The following is a 14,354-nucleotide window of genomic DNA, read 5'->3' as shown; positions in this document are numbered from 1 at the left end:
CAAGGATGCCCTGGCAACCACATGTTTGTTAGTGAGGATGCTGCATAACTTTTAACAAATGGTTGTGAGCTAAGGCTAGGGGTGGGGGTGTGCTGAGGAGGGAGGTCTGCTTCCCAGAGATTTACACAGGAGCTGCTGCAGAGAAGGTAAGCACTCTCCATAGAAAGCAGTGCTGGAACAATGGAACCTTAGATGTTTAAGGCTAAAGAGCCTTCATTTTGCAGGTGTACTTAACTCTTTCTTCTGTCTGCTTGAAGCTACAACTGTGACAAGGTGCCTCATCATCACAGAACAGATCCAAGGGAAGATTACACAGACTCCTTTTGAAAATAAAAAAAATTAAAGCTTGCAGAGAGAAAGGATGAAAAACCTGGGTCATGGACTGCAATTGGTTTGGGCTGCACTAACATATGCTTGATCCCTGATTTACTTTTGTAGCTTCAATCTCTTCCTTTGTGTAAGTGCATCAGTACACTACTAGTTAAGGAATAGTTATAATTTTGACATAGGTACTGATGGTTTTTTTTGCTCTCCTAAAAAGCTAGGTCAGGTCCCTTCTTGTATACTGAGAAAGAAAGGTAAGTTCTTTTCAGACAATTGCTACACATCATTTGTTGATCTCAGCCTGTGGCAAAGGTCTGCAAGGTAAAGGTTTTCATCCTTGCATAAATCTAAACTTCTGAGGAAGACAACAGTGCACAGATAAGTCTCTTAAAGAAATCTGCAGAGTACCATAACAGTTGCAGCTTTTAACTGAGGCCTTGCAAGCATGTTCATTAATTCTGTCTACTAATGACAGCCCAAAGCCTACAGCAGCTCTTTGTGAGGACAGGTGAGTTCTGGTGACCTTGCACAAGTATTCAGCAGGTGGTTCCTCTTCCAAACCTTTGCACAACAGGAATGGTCACTGCTAAGGAGCAGATGTGTTTAACATCACAGAAAGCTCCAGTTCATTGAGCTGGGGAACAAACTCAGGGGCATATCTCATGTATTTCACAAAGATGGTGTAAATCTTATTATTTGATAGTATTAGGTAATATTTACAAAGTATTTTAAATTCCCAGAGAAATAATTATGAAGTTGTTATAGACATTATTATTCCTATTACTGTCAGGAACAATATTGTGTTTTATAATCTACACAAATGCTAATATTGTTTTGTTTCTTAAGAGTACTTATGTGCTTTATAAAATGTCGTGTATTGTTCTCTGTGTCCTCTGCTCCACAGTAACTTCATAATGATATGAAACATTGACATTTGGGGATTGTTTTTTACTGTCTTTTTTTCATACAGACTTCCATGGAGGATTTGCTAATGGTATATGTGTGTCTTTGAATTAAACTCTTTAATGCTAGGGGAGGAGATCAGTTTGACATGGAATTCAACAGCTGTTGTTTCTTTAAAGAGAAAAGACCTGCTGGATTTAAGTGTGTTTGAGTATATCTGGTTGACTGAACAGTTTCCTCAAGGAAGTATTCATTCAGTCAATGTCCTGAAGGGTTAAGAAAACAGAAACCCATAGTGTTACTGAGTTGTTGTTATGTACGTTGCCAAGGGAACTGTAGCTGGAATGTTTAAATGTGTTGTTTCTCCCCAAACCCACAGGAGTGGAGCTTGAGTGTCTTGGTGTGCCCTAATCCTCACAACTCATTTCTGTGTGGTGGAGGGGGGCTTATGGGGCAGATCAGACTAAATACTTGTAGTGACACTGGCTAACATTCCCACCAGGCTGGACAAAGTGACTCTAACATCATACTTATCACTTAGGAGAATCACAACCAAAAGCAGAAAAAAGGGGTATATTAAAAGTCTCCCTTCTTGCTTCTCCCTGAACCCTGTGGATTTCTTTTATGCATATTACAGAAATTAATGATCTCCATGGAGATCTCCTTAAGAGTTTGGTAAGAGAAATCATGACATTGATTGATCTTGACTCAGATCTTTAGTATTGGTATTGTTTTGTCTCACATGGCATTTCATTTTCTTCACTGGTGTAAAGCAGGAGGAGCCTTTGTTGCAAATGACCATTTCAACAGAAGAGCCAAATTTTAACCTTGTTTCCATGTAAAGGCCAGGCTCTTGCACTGCAACACATCAGTCTGCAGAAAGTCTAATCAAGCACTTCTTATTGCCAGATAATTGCTGTAAGAAAAATACCTAAATATATCTGTAGAGATTAGCTGTGCCATAGATATTTCAAGAACCTGGGAACAACTCTTCCAAAGCCTTCCACTGGGCCATGACTCCCAAATGTTTAGCCTATTCTACCACCATGGCTTTTTCATAGCTGGTTGGCAGCACTCAGTTGAGTCAAAAGTAGGTGAGCAGCACGCCATCTCTTCTTGAGTCAAACATTTTGCCAAGCACAAACTGACCCACACTTTGGCTGATTTATGTATTTCTTCTGGTATGTGGGAGGATTTGCATTTAGGGAAATGTTTTCACTTTTAGCTTGTACTCCTATCACTCAACATAAGATTTTTAATAATTCTGTCTTAATATTCTTTGAACCAAGTGTAGTTGCAATAGATGTGGAAAGCACAGATTTCCTTCTCCTTGCAGCTGCCCCTCAAGTGCAAAATCTCAAGGCACATTTTCTGAACACCTGATAATTCTTATTGCCTCCTAAGCAGGACCCACATCCTGAGGTGCAGAAATCCTGAGACAGAGGAAGGTCTCCAGCTGGTCAGTGTTGGGGCAGATTACACACCTTTTATCCACAAAAGTCCTGTGTACACATATTCTTGTGATGTTTCCTTTTTTGTTGTCCTTTTCTCAGTATGAAATCATTGATCTACAGGCCAAGGGGCCTTTCCTTCTGCTTCCAGATAAAACAGTGAGCTTAGTCTTTGTCATGACTTGGGGTCCTCATCCTCCAGTTGTCCACACTAGGAGTCACCTGAACTGCAAAACATTGAGGAAGACTGGTTCACAATCAGGTCTTCTACCAGTTGATTTCAAAACTTCTTTCAAGATCTTAGATTTATAAAAGTTAGGAAAGTGGACACAGTGATAGCAGAATCCTGGGGAGTCAATGCTTTCCTCAGTGCTCAGAGGCCAAGTGTCCTGTTTCCATTAGGATTAGAACAAGAGGACAGCGCTAAAGCTTGGGAATGCTGGCACCACACATTTCCCAGCTGGGATGAAATCTTATGATTTAAAATAAAAGAATGAAGAAATAAAAGCCAAAGCTTGATAAGGGATTTCTGTGTCTCTTTAACTCCATGACTTCTGATATTGTGATGCTAAGAGGGACAACTCACAAGCTTTTTTTTTTTTTTTGTTTATTCTACTATCTATTTTTTGCTTTCTGAACCTCCTGCACAAATTAGTTTGACCAGGCACTTCTGCACATTTCTGAAAGTTTTATGTAGGGCAGCACTGAGGTACATTGGCAGGAGCTGAATGTGGTTTGCCTACAATCTTGTTGGCTCAGGTTTGTACTTCATCACCCAGATATGCCTATGTTTTTATTTAAAATAGTCTCTTAGAAGTCTCTTTAGGTATTCTCAGGTCTTGTAAACTGAATGCAAAACAGAAGCTACGAGATGAGCTGAGTTCAGTATGTAAAAGACAAAGAGCCTATTAAAAACCCTATTAAAAGCAATGTAACCAAAGCCCTGCACTCCTCAGAAGAGTTAATCCTGCAATGGGTGCTAAAATCCAGAGCTCTAAAGATGGGGCACTCCTTACCTCTCTTCCTTTGCCATTTGCAACCACAAGGTGAGGATGAGCAAAAATCTGACTTTTCCCTTTTATTAGGTGCAGGAAACTTTTGTTTTGGCAGTGCTTCTTTTTTTCATTCATAGAGTTTGTTTTTCTCTTCATTTTTTGGGCACTTTTTATTTCCTGTCAGAGTGTGGAGGAGAAAGCTGCTCTAGTCTGTAAGTTATGCACCCCTTACAGTGCCCCTTAGTTACACAGCACAAGGAAAAGAGAAACAGAATCCATGGCACCATGCAGAAATGCTGCACTATATAGTTTGCCCTGGTTAAACATTTCCAGAAAGGGAATAACACAACGCTGTGGAGCTCCTGAATGTCTTTTGGCCCTTGTGCTGCAGAGGTGAAGGCATTTAGGGTTAAACTGAAATGGTGCTGGATTCTGGGCAAATTGGTTTTCAGATCTGAGCTGCACAGATCAGAATGATTTCTTTTTCATATTACCATAACACTATCTCCTCCATACCTGAAATAAGTGGCAACTGGAGCCTTGAAAAGCAATACGCAACAGCTGTGTGAGAATTAAATTTGATATGGACACATGCCCCCATCTTCAGCCACCTTTTTTGATCTTTCTTCAAGCAACTTATAATATCTACAAAATAATGCTGAAAGTCTTGTATGTAAAGATTTTTTTGTTAGTATATAATTCTGTCATTTTTTGCCTTGTCTTCTCCACATGCAGGGAGATGTCAAACTGGAAAAAAAAAGAATGCTTATTTACATTTCTCAAAGCCTGCAAGAGGGAAGAGTTGCATTTTTGAATTGAGTTTGGGATGGTCTCACTTTCTCTTCAGCACTTATCTTGTAATTCACTTTATCTTGCTCTAAAATGTTTTGGTGAGGGAACGTGAGCACGGAATCTAATCAGCTCCTTAGAGCTGCTGGGGTTTTCTTAATTCTCCCTCAGTGCATTCATGGCACTGGTGCCTAATGACAGAATGGATCAAACCATTAGTCTTAAAAAGCAGCTTACATGAAATTTGAATGTGCACCTGTAATTTGTGAATCTTGTGTCAGCTGCTTCTTTGCTGCTAATATTTGAACCTTGCATATTCCCACATTTCTATGCATATGTTTTAAAGATGCAAGATCAAACCCTTTATCTGTTTACACTTATGTTTGTCCTTAAAGCATGTAGACTTTAAAGCTGCAAGGACCACTCAAAGCTAACTTTATCTATCAGAGGCTGAGTCCATGCAAAATGCTGGATGGTAGAGCAGGTTCTGGTTGTGCTCAAAAGCAACTGCAAGTGGGAGACAACAGGATTTTAACAATGTAAACAAGAAAAAAAGAGTCTATCCATTAAAAGGGTACATTGGAATTACATGGTAGCTGAGAACAAGTTTCCACAGCAAATGTACTATTAACAAACAGAAAAGCTCTTGCTGATTTGTAAATACTACTATTGTAAACTCTGAATTATGGTTTATCTGCTATTCTACCTATTAATAATTTTCTATTATGTTCAATTAATTAGTTATTGGAAAATCACCAAGGCCAGCAGTTGTACAATGAATCAAACCTTTCAGCACAGTCAGATGCTGGGGACGCTGGCACACATCTGCCTTTTTTGCCAACAGAACACCAACAACCCCAGCAGAACCATGGCCTTTGGTTAGCCCCTGCATTTTTACACTAGGATTTGTTCAGTTGATATAAAATGGTAACGCAGGCAGTCCAAGTCAACACTACAGGGGGCCTCTATAGGGGAAAACACAGCCCCTAAACAGCCTTCCAGAGTCCCCCCCATCAGGTTCCAACAATGCGGTTTTAACCATCCCTAAGACGAACCCCCCACCAACTTTTACAGAGGCCACCCTCTGCTCACAAAACTTAGTCCCTTCCCTGAAGGCATTCAGGATCCTTTGAAATGGAAAATTTATGCTGTACTGAAATAGTTCATACTATAATAAACAACTAGTGCCATCATTCTGCTGGTATTCAGAGCGCAATTTAACCTGAACCTCATGTGAGGACTCCATTTGGGGTGGAAGGTGGTGCTGTGGGGAGGACAGGCTGCTCACCCCAAGAGTCTTTACTACTGCAGCAGGTTTTACTGCTTGTCCTCCCTGCCCCTGCAGTGAACAGCCCCCTTCTCCCTCCCCACATTTACATGAGGCACGGGGGCTTGTGGGGGATTATATAACTTACAGGTCAATTTGTTGTTTGGGCAGAAGAATGTGGTATGTTGGCCGAAGCTGTTTGTTTGCTTAAGTTCTCAGAGTTCAATGAGGTCATTTTCTCATCTTCCCTGTGTTTTCTGTATTTTCCACAGACCTGCCAGCCTCAAACAACACCCTCTTTCTTCGCATTAGAAATGGAAACACGTCCTCTGCAGGAATTTTCCACTTAATAGCTCCTGCTTTCCTACCGGGGGCCTCAGTGCACCACCACTGCAATGCTGTATTTCTTTCCACTGCAGTTTGACATTTTGCAGCCAGAACAACGAACGGCATTCACTCCATCCTGATTTTTGAAAAACATATCTCTATAGGCCCACAGAACACACCCAGTGCAGCAGTCACCAGGGGAAAATGGCAAAGGTATTTAAACATCATTACATGTCACTGAGGCTATGACATTGTCTGGTAAAAATGCTCTTTTATATAGTTGCTTTTCCTTACTCCCCATTCCTCCCCCCTCCAACCCTTTATAGACACACAGACACAGACACCAAACCTCTGCCCTGCTCTCCCAACACCAGCCACTCTCTTGTTCTATGCTCGGTAGTAATTGTTTGCCTTTGTGAATTATTTCTGTTGCATAATATTTGCAAACTGTGTATAAGGTCCTGACACTGTGAGGAGCAGAAAAGCACACTGCAGTTAATCTGAGCAGTAAACAAGGAGCCTGCTTTAAAATGTGCCGAGTGACCTGTCTGAAGGCAGCAATATTTGCAGATTGTTTACTGCTGAGATGCAGTGATGTCGCTGAAATGCAGCAGCTTGAAGATTGGAGCAAAACGGGATCTCAGACACTCGGCCAAGCACAACCTGTAAATTTTTTAATTTATTGTTTGTCTTCTGCTTTTTTTAAAGTAAGAGCTGTATTATAAATTATTAAAAACTATTTTCTAAAAATCCCTTTGCTGTGTCTATGAAAAAAAAAAATCCTTTAAGGGGGAGAAATGAATGGAGGTAAACATGTTTATTGCTAGAAGGAAGGTTTCCCCTGTCTGCGCAGTGGTAGAGTCTCAGACAGCAAGGTCCCAGTAGGTCAGACTGGCACATTGAATTGCGTATCAAATGAAACTGGTATTCTGGAAAAGGGGTGGAAAGAGGAAGAGGGGTGTTAGTGAGGAGGTTGCTCAGGCCAGGAGGGTGGGCCACTGAAAAACAACAAGTTAAAAAATAGGATTGATGATTTGCAGGACACCTAGGGTATTTCTTTCAGGGGGTATTACTTCCACTTTTAACCAGGAACAAGAGCTAGAAGTAAAAAAGCGGCAGGAGCTGACAGCTTTGTGCTGATCAAAGGGACAGAGCATTGAATGCCTTCTTTTGCTAGCTATTTATTAGAGAGAGAAGGGCTCCTTTGCCATTCTACTTAGGAGAGAAGGGATTAAAGATCAAAAAAAAAAAGGAGGGGGATCGGCATGAGCTCTTTGTTCAGAAAATATTTTCCTCTTTCTTTTTTTTTTTTATGGTGTGCCATGCTGTCCACTACAAGACAAAAACACCATTTCTTTTTATAGCACTACTCCCTTTCTTTTCTCACTGACCAAAATTTCTAGTGATAAACAATTCCAGTAGTTTTTTTTTTTTTTTAATGTAAAGAAGGCCCCCTTTGGGAAACTTAGTTAACTGTCTTTTAGCCTGATTAACCTAGGAAATAAAGTTTAAATGCACTGCTGGGATTCTATTAGGATCATCAGTTCATACAGATAACAGCAAAAGGTGTTAAAATGCACTTCACTGGTGCAAGTGATCTCATGTTGTAAAAATGATTATCCCCAGCAGAACAGGGAAGGATTAAGGGGCCATGTCTACATCTGGGAAACTCCATAAGTGTTTTATTAGCATTAGTACATGTATTAATCACACAGACACACAAAAAAGGCCCATCAGGATGGTGGCAAATGGCAGAGTGCATTAAACCTACTCTCTTAAGTCAGTGGAATGTGAGCATCTTTATTCCTAGAATTGATATAAAGCTGTTAAGTAGCATGAATGCAGTTGGGGAAAGTCTGCTTGTATGACTGTGGATCATTGTGGATTACCTAAAAAGAGAGACTGCTTCTGAAGTAAGGCACTCCCATTGCAGAGCCTTTGAAGAAATGCGGGGTAAATTTGGTGTTCCAGCCTCAAATCAGCTGAACTACACTGTGGATATTTGATCACAGCGACCTAACTGCCCATTTATATTCTGATTTCTGTTACATAGATCAAAAAGGAAAAGTCTATCCATGTCCCATGCTTCTGCTCCATCCTCTGCTCCTTAGTTCAGGTTGCTTCTTCCCAGCACGAGTGAGAGTGAGGCTAAATGGCTGCACAAGCAAGGCTGAGGTAACACTGATAAAAACAAATGCTGTTGACCAGACGTGAATAATTCAGCAGATGATCACCATGGGGTTTGAGATGAGCAGCATTTTCCACACTTTCATTCCATTTCCATTTGCAGCCCCAATATTTTGTTTCCTCTTGATAACAACCACAAATAAAAAATGAAGCATTGCCAAATAAGTGGTGATTTTACAGCCAGCTTTTTATAAGGCCTATTGCGAGCATTAGGTTAGCAAAACAGATACATGGTGATGATATTTAGGGTTCTCTTTGATCTCCAACCTTCACTACCATGAAAACAAATACAAGTCCTTTATTGGAGATTAGGAATGCAAGTATTTGAGAAAAAAAGGGCTCATGGTTTTGCTGTAGTCTTCTTTCAGCTATACTATGTTGACTATCACCATACTAGAGCAGCATCTAGGAAAGTCTTGATAAAAACTACTTTAGTACCATGATGGATGTGATAGTGAGACATATTGACTTCATTGCTAAAAATATTATAGTTATACATGTTGAAATCTTGTCAAGAAGTTGCCTCTTTCATTCCAATATTAAACACTTCTCTTTCAGGGGATATTTGGAATATTGTATATGTCTGTCAGCACAGCAGTGACATTTGTTATTTTGTTCATCAAAATGTCACCTGCCTATCAAGACAGCTAAGATGAGTAGGACTGGGAAACTTTGTCGAATCATCATACACAGGCTTTTTTCTGCCAGCAGATGTATTACATGAGACACTTACATTGATGTGGAATAGCAACAGAAGTCAGCTGCTTTGTCTGCAAAGTTAAAGAAATTATCATTTGCCTTACAATATATATTTTAGAAATTCCTTCACAGCATTAAGGGGACAGATGGATAATAAAACCAGTCAGACCCTGATAGTACAGAGTTCTTAGAGTACATAGAGTTACAAGGAACTTTGAGGAAGAAGGGGACTCTGTGAATATTAAGCATTTTAAGTGGCATAGTATTTTGAGCATGCTTAGCTAGCTTACTTGGCTGCCCTCAAAACCTGAAAAAAAACTTAACTGAGGGCCTAGTAAGGAGCCAGGTGACAAAAGAGACAGGAAATAGGATGCTAGAAAAGTGGAAATCAACTTCTAAACAGTGAAACAAAGAAGAAATTAAACACCAAGCCCATAAAAATACAGAGAATGTTTTAGAAGTGACACCACTCTGACAGAAGATCAACACTGTTTCAAATATACTGTATTTCTCCACCCACCCCTGAGTAGATCTTAAGTACCCTTCACTGCCTTGGAGTCAGATTTCAAGCCAAAATGTCTGTGTTACTAGTTTTGCAAGTGCTACCACTAATTGAAACCACATAATGTTGCAGATCTGAAATAAGGCAGGCAGGGCATCCCTGCTGAAAAGCTACCCAGCAGGACAACCCCTTTGTTCTCTTTCAAAATAAACTAATTCAAGGGAAATGTTGTCTAAATCATTGCTTCTAAATGTATACAGAATTTCCTCCCTGCTCCTTCCCCCCACCAGCCCTCCCTTTTTCCTGATGAGCTATCAAAGGGCTTTGCTATTATTGTAAACTGCAAAAATGGTTTTAATATGCACTCTTGTCATTTCTAGGTGTATAAATTTTTCCTTTGCAGGGATTTTACATGGCACATATTGTGATCACCTGTGGGTAGGGTAGTTAATTGGCAGTCCAGGTCCTATTTAATTTAATTTATACTGGAGCAATCTAAACTAGCAGAATGATTACAGCCACACTCAGTAATTTAACTCCCTCCTTTCAAAGCTGTTTTAGTAATTATACTTGGGTTGTAAGTTTTCAGAAAGCTTTTACAGTACTTGTTTTCTGGCCATGTAAGCTCCCTCCCTTCTCAGCTCCCCTCAATCCTGGCTTTTGTCCTTCTGGGTACTGTTGGCTGCATTCCATTAAGAAATTAGAAAGGATGCAGCTGTCATTATTTTGTCAATCGTAAAATCTAAGACATGGAAAAAGTCTTAGGAAGGCAGGGGAGTCATGTAACTTCTATTGAGAAAACAGATTATTCCTCAATACTTCCAACAGTACTTTCACTTGACCTAGAAGGAAAACTTTTATGTGGTGGACTTTTATGATCCAGGCTTGGATTTCCCAGTGGATCACTGAGATATGTGCACATAAACATCACTTTATACTTGGTTTGGAAATTCTCAAAAGCCACCCTCAGCACTCCTGGAGAAAACTCATTTAATAATTTCATTTTGAGCCCATCATCATTAAAAGTTTTGGATCTATAGCAATAATTTATCTACCTACATTGACACCCATGGCATAGACAATACGCCTGCAGCCCAGACCAAACCAAAGCATGTTTCTTGTCACAGTGATTGGAAAAACAATAGCATGTAACTGGTAATGTGGATCTAAGTTTTTCACTTGCAGCTTGGCAGTGGAGGTCTTGCTCCCTGTGTGCCCTTTTAAAATTGATCCTATTTTACAGTGACCTTGAGATTTAGTAAGACTTTCGGGGATGGAAAGACTTTAAAAAATCCTGCTTTTGGTTTTCTCTCTGAATTGATAGAAGAAAAATAATTTCACTGTAATGTCAAGATTCCAGAAAAAAATTGCAGTTTTGTCATTGGAATTTTGATTGCAAAGTAGCAGACAAATAGGTTAGTGCTTGCTTGTCAGTACTGTAAGAGAGCTGGCCTTTACAGATGCTGCTAGTATTGCCAGTTAACCATATTCTCATCAGACATGCATCTCAATTTGAAATGAAGTAACTTCATAAATTCCTAGGAGTTTCTGTATGTCTGCTACAGATTACACACCAAAGATCAAACTTTTAACATCTGTTCATGCTGGAAAATATTTGTGTGTGTGTGTTTTCTTGGCTAAAAATTCTTATTTAAGTATGTCAAATAATTTGGTACTTATGAAAAATTCCTTCCTGACCAGTGTTCATCTTGTTTGTGTGTATGGAAGCACAAATCTCAACAGTTACATCACTTTTAACTTAAACAGCTGGTGGCAGTGTAATTATTTATTTTCTTGAGTCCATGGCCTTTGGAGACACAGATTTCCAGTCACTGGTTAGTTTCCAAGTAGTGGGAAACCTTTTGTAAAATATGGCACTTCAAGAGAAGGAGGGAGGGCTTTTCTTTAGAATAAGAAAAGTGTCTGTGGATTGTGTTTGAAGAGACAATGTATGATTAATGATTCTCTATTCACTGGAAAACAGCAACCCTTATTAAGTGAAATGAGAGTGCATCAGAGTAAAATGCACCCTGACTGAAAAAAAAAGAACTGAGCCTAGGAAATCCAAGCATCAACCTATTTTTCTGGGCAGTGAAAAACAAAGTGTGGATGTATTAGGCTCATATTTTCAGTGAAGAAGCCAGATATATTTTGTTGCTTTCTCTCCACAATATAGATTGGTCCTGAACTCTGCCAAGGGTTGCATGTTACTTGTCTGGGCTAATGAGTAAGTTATCAAAATACGAGATTTATGACAGCAGTCAAGGAATTAATGAGCAGAGTTCCGAGGGCTGAGGAAGCCTTTGCAAATCCCCAAAATAGAGAGAAATCTCTGCTTGAATCATCTTCTGTTGTGAGTTGGTATGGCATCTGCTGCTCCAAGTCTAAAAGCGGAATGAATAGACAAAGAGTTTCAGATGTACAAGCTATGCTTAATCACCAAATAATAACAAATAGGAACTCCCAACAGCCCTCTGTGAGATCATATTCAAATTAGCTACACATTCAAGTTTTAGAGCAACAATTTCCTCACTTCTATTTATGGGAAAACTGTAGTATATATACCAGCCACAGATCTTCAGTATGACATGACATGGATGATTTCCTAATTGACTCACTCTCTATATTGCTTCATGCATGGTCTTTTAGGAGCTTTTTTTTCAATGAAGCTCACTGTAGAGCTCTTCTCAAGAGCACCTCCTGGCCATCTTTTAGATGGGAAGAGCAAAAATGTTTCATGGTGCCTAAGAGAAATGTTTTGGCCGTGAGCCTTTGAACATTAGTCCCAGCTATATCTATTTGCTTCCTGTGTTTTCATGTCAAACTGTGTCAGATGATGCAGAGTAGAGTTTGATTTCTACATTGTGTTTTTCATACTGAAGTTATCCCACTAGACATGGGCAAGTTACGAGTGTTATCAGAGGCTGTTAAGTGTGCTTAGTAGGTAAGCTGAATAGGGAAGTCAAGTTGTGGTTAATAATAATTCACATAAACCCAGACAATGAGAACTCTTGTTTGAGTGGGAGAGTAGGGAAATCTTGGCCATAGACTCAGAGTATATCACTGTATCCCTGACTTTTTTTTCTTTCATTCTTTCCTCCCTCACCAAAACTCCCTCTTGGTTTTTAAAACTGAATCCAAAGTTTACTTTTCATCTCCTCCTTAATGTGCCTTTTTCTCATTCTGGCAGCCATAAAATACTGCACTTTGATACTGCACTTTGCTGCATAAAGGATGAAGTGTTTTAGGAGTATATTTCAAAGGTATTAGACACCTAAACAATGCAGTTAGGATCATAGCAGGATTTTTCCAAGGTAAAAGCAGAAGTGGGAATTATGTGACCTTTTGCTTTTTTAGCTGCCCAAAAAATTAAAAAGAAGCAAAACAAAAAAAGTCCTGCTTTATTTCCTTTTGAGGGTCACTGGTCCAAGATCCACGTAGAGAGAAGCAGGGCTGAGTCATTTAGGTTAAGAGGAAGCTAGAACAGAAGTTGGAAAGATCAGAACTTCTTTTAGTATTTCAGAAATATTGGGCCCATTAGAGTTTGTGTGGTGTTCTAAAGAACAAGATTTGTGTCTGTCCCTTGTGATAAAACCTTCTCCAGCACATTTCCACAAGATTGTATCTAAGGCCCTCAGATTGCATTCTGCTCATGACACACATTTACATTCTGGGTACTAATGAAAATAAAGCAACGCTCAAAAAAGCCCTCACACCAGCAGCAACTAATCTATTAATTCAAATAATGTTATGTGAGTTGCTGTCTGAACTATCTCTGCCAGATACTTTAACACCATTCTGTGGGTCTCTCTTGATGAAGCCAATCTATTTTGGATGAAGCTCCACCTTAGTCAATGACATAAAGAGCATTTGCACATTTACCCAACATGCGGAGCAACTGGGTGCATTGCTGCTTATCAGGTTCAAAGCTGGTATGTAGTCAGGTATTGAATGCAGAGCCCTGGCCAGATACTCTGCCACTCAGAATCACCCATAACCTGATGTTAAAAGTTTCTCAAAAAGTAGAAGGCTTAAAGAGAGTTTTCTCACAACATGGGAGAGTGGTGTGGATGTTCCTGTTTTTTTCATTGCTGAAAAGAAGAATTTTTTTCCAATTTCTTGCATGTATAAATCATGCCTTTGCATTTCTACTACTTGGCTTTAAACAAACACAAAAATAATACAAACTGATGCCTGAAAGGGAAAGAATATGCTTTTTAGAAGACTGAGTGAAAACAAATGTCAGTTTTGGGTCGACTGAAACATTTCATTCCACCCAAAACCAATTGGTCACACAAGGCTAAATAAAAGGTGCTAGAACCAAGCTATAAAAGCTGTTGCCAGAAGCAGAACTGAATGTGAGTTACTCAGTGCTCTGAGGCTGTTGGTCTAGCTGTGGTTCAGTCACTAGAGAAGAAATACATATATTTCCAATTGACAGTAAAAACTTCCTTCCTTCCCCACCTTCACTACAGGTGGCTTCTTCATCATACACTGTCCCACCCTCTCTCCCTGCTTTGAGCCACAATTAGCACATACTTTCAAAATAAAAATAAGCCTCTCCCCTCTGTCCTCCCAGCTGTGCTTCCCACCCAGATTTCCATTATGAATCAAGACAAGTACATGTGTTTAAAATAACAAAAAATATGTCTTTCTTCCCTCCCCAGGCTTGCTGTCTTTTTCTACCCATCATCTCAGCTTCACTGAAATATTTCCTGGAGGGCTCCACAGTTTCTGCTGAGCTGAAGGTGCCTCAATGATCTGATTTCTCCTTCAGTGTTTTTAGAGCACCACATGACCAGCATTGCCCAGCAACACTGGGCAATAAGTCTCTGTCACACTTGTTTAAGACAGTCAGGCACCAAAGGACAAGGCAAACTGGATGGAGGCTCAAAGACCAGAGGGGTGAA

The 14,354-nt window shown here is 39.7% G+C and overlaps 2 long non-coding RNA genes across 3 annotated transcripts in view; one reads left to right on the top strand and one right to left on the bottom strand.

Moving 5' to 3' along the window:
- Positions 1-6,016, bottom strand: part of LOC139594896 (uncharacterized) — a 94,766-nt gene extending 88,750 nt beyond the window's left edge. For both annotated transcript variants that reach the window (XR_011680768.1, XR_011680769.1), the window contains exons 1-2: positions 5,878-6,016; positions 2,712-2,905 (exon numbers count right to left, since the gene is read on the bottom strand). This is a non-coding gene — a long non-coding RNA (uncharacterized lncRNA). The remainder of the gene's footprint in view (positions 1-2,711; positions 2,906-5,877) is intronic.
- LOC139594895 (uncharacterized) lies at positions 67-6,806 on the top strand. The gene is made up of 2 exons (XR_011680767.1): positions 67-146; positions 6,002-6,806. It is a non-coding gene; the product is annotated as an uncharacterized lncRNA (long non-coding RNA).
- Positions 6,807-14,354: the final 7,548 nt, after the last annotated feature.

Source organism: Agelaius tricolor, unplaced genomic scaffold (assembly GCF_023055355.1).
Source record: "Agelaius tricolor isolate 1412-34295 unplaced genomic scaffold, bAgeTri1.0.p SCAF_12, whole genome shotgun sequence".
Classification (NCBI taxonomy): Eukaryota; Metazoa; Chordata; class Aves; order Passeriformes; family Icteridae; genus Agelaius; species Agelaius tricolor.
Note: the sequence above shows the minus strand (reverse complement) of the source record. Positions and strands in the feature narration are given on the sequence as shown.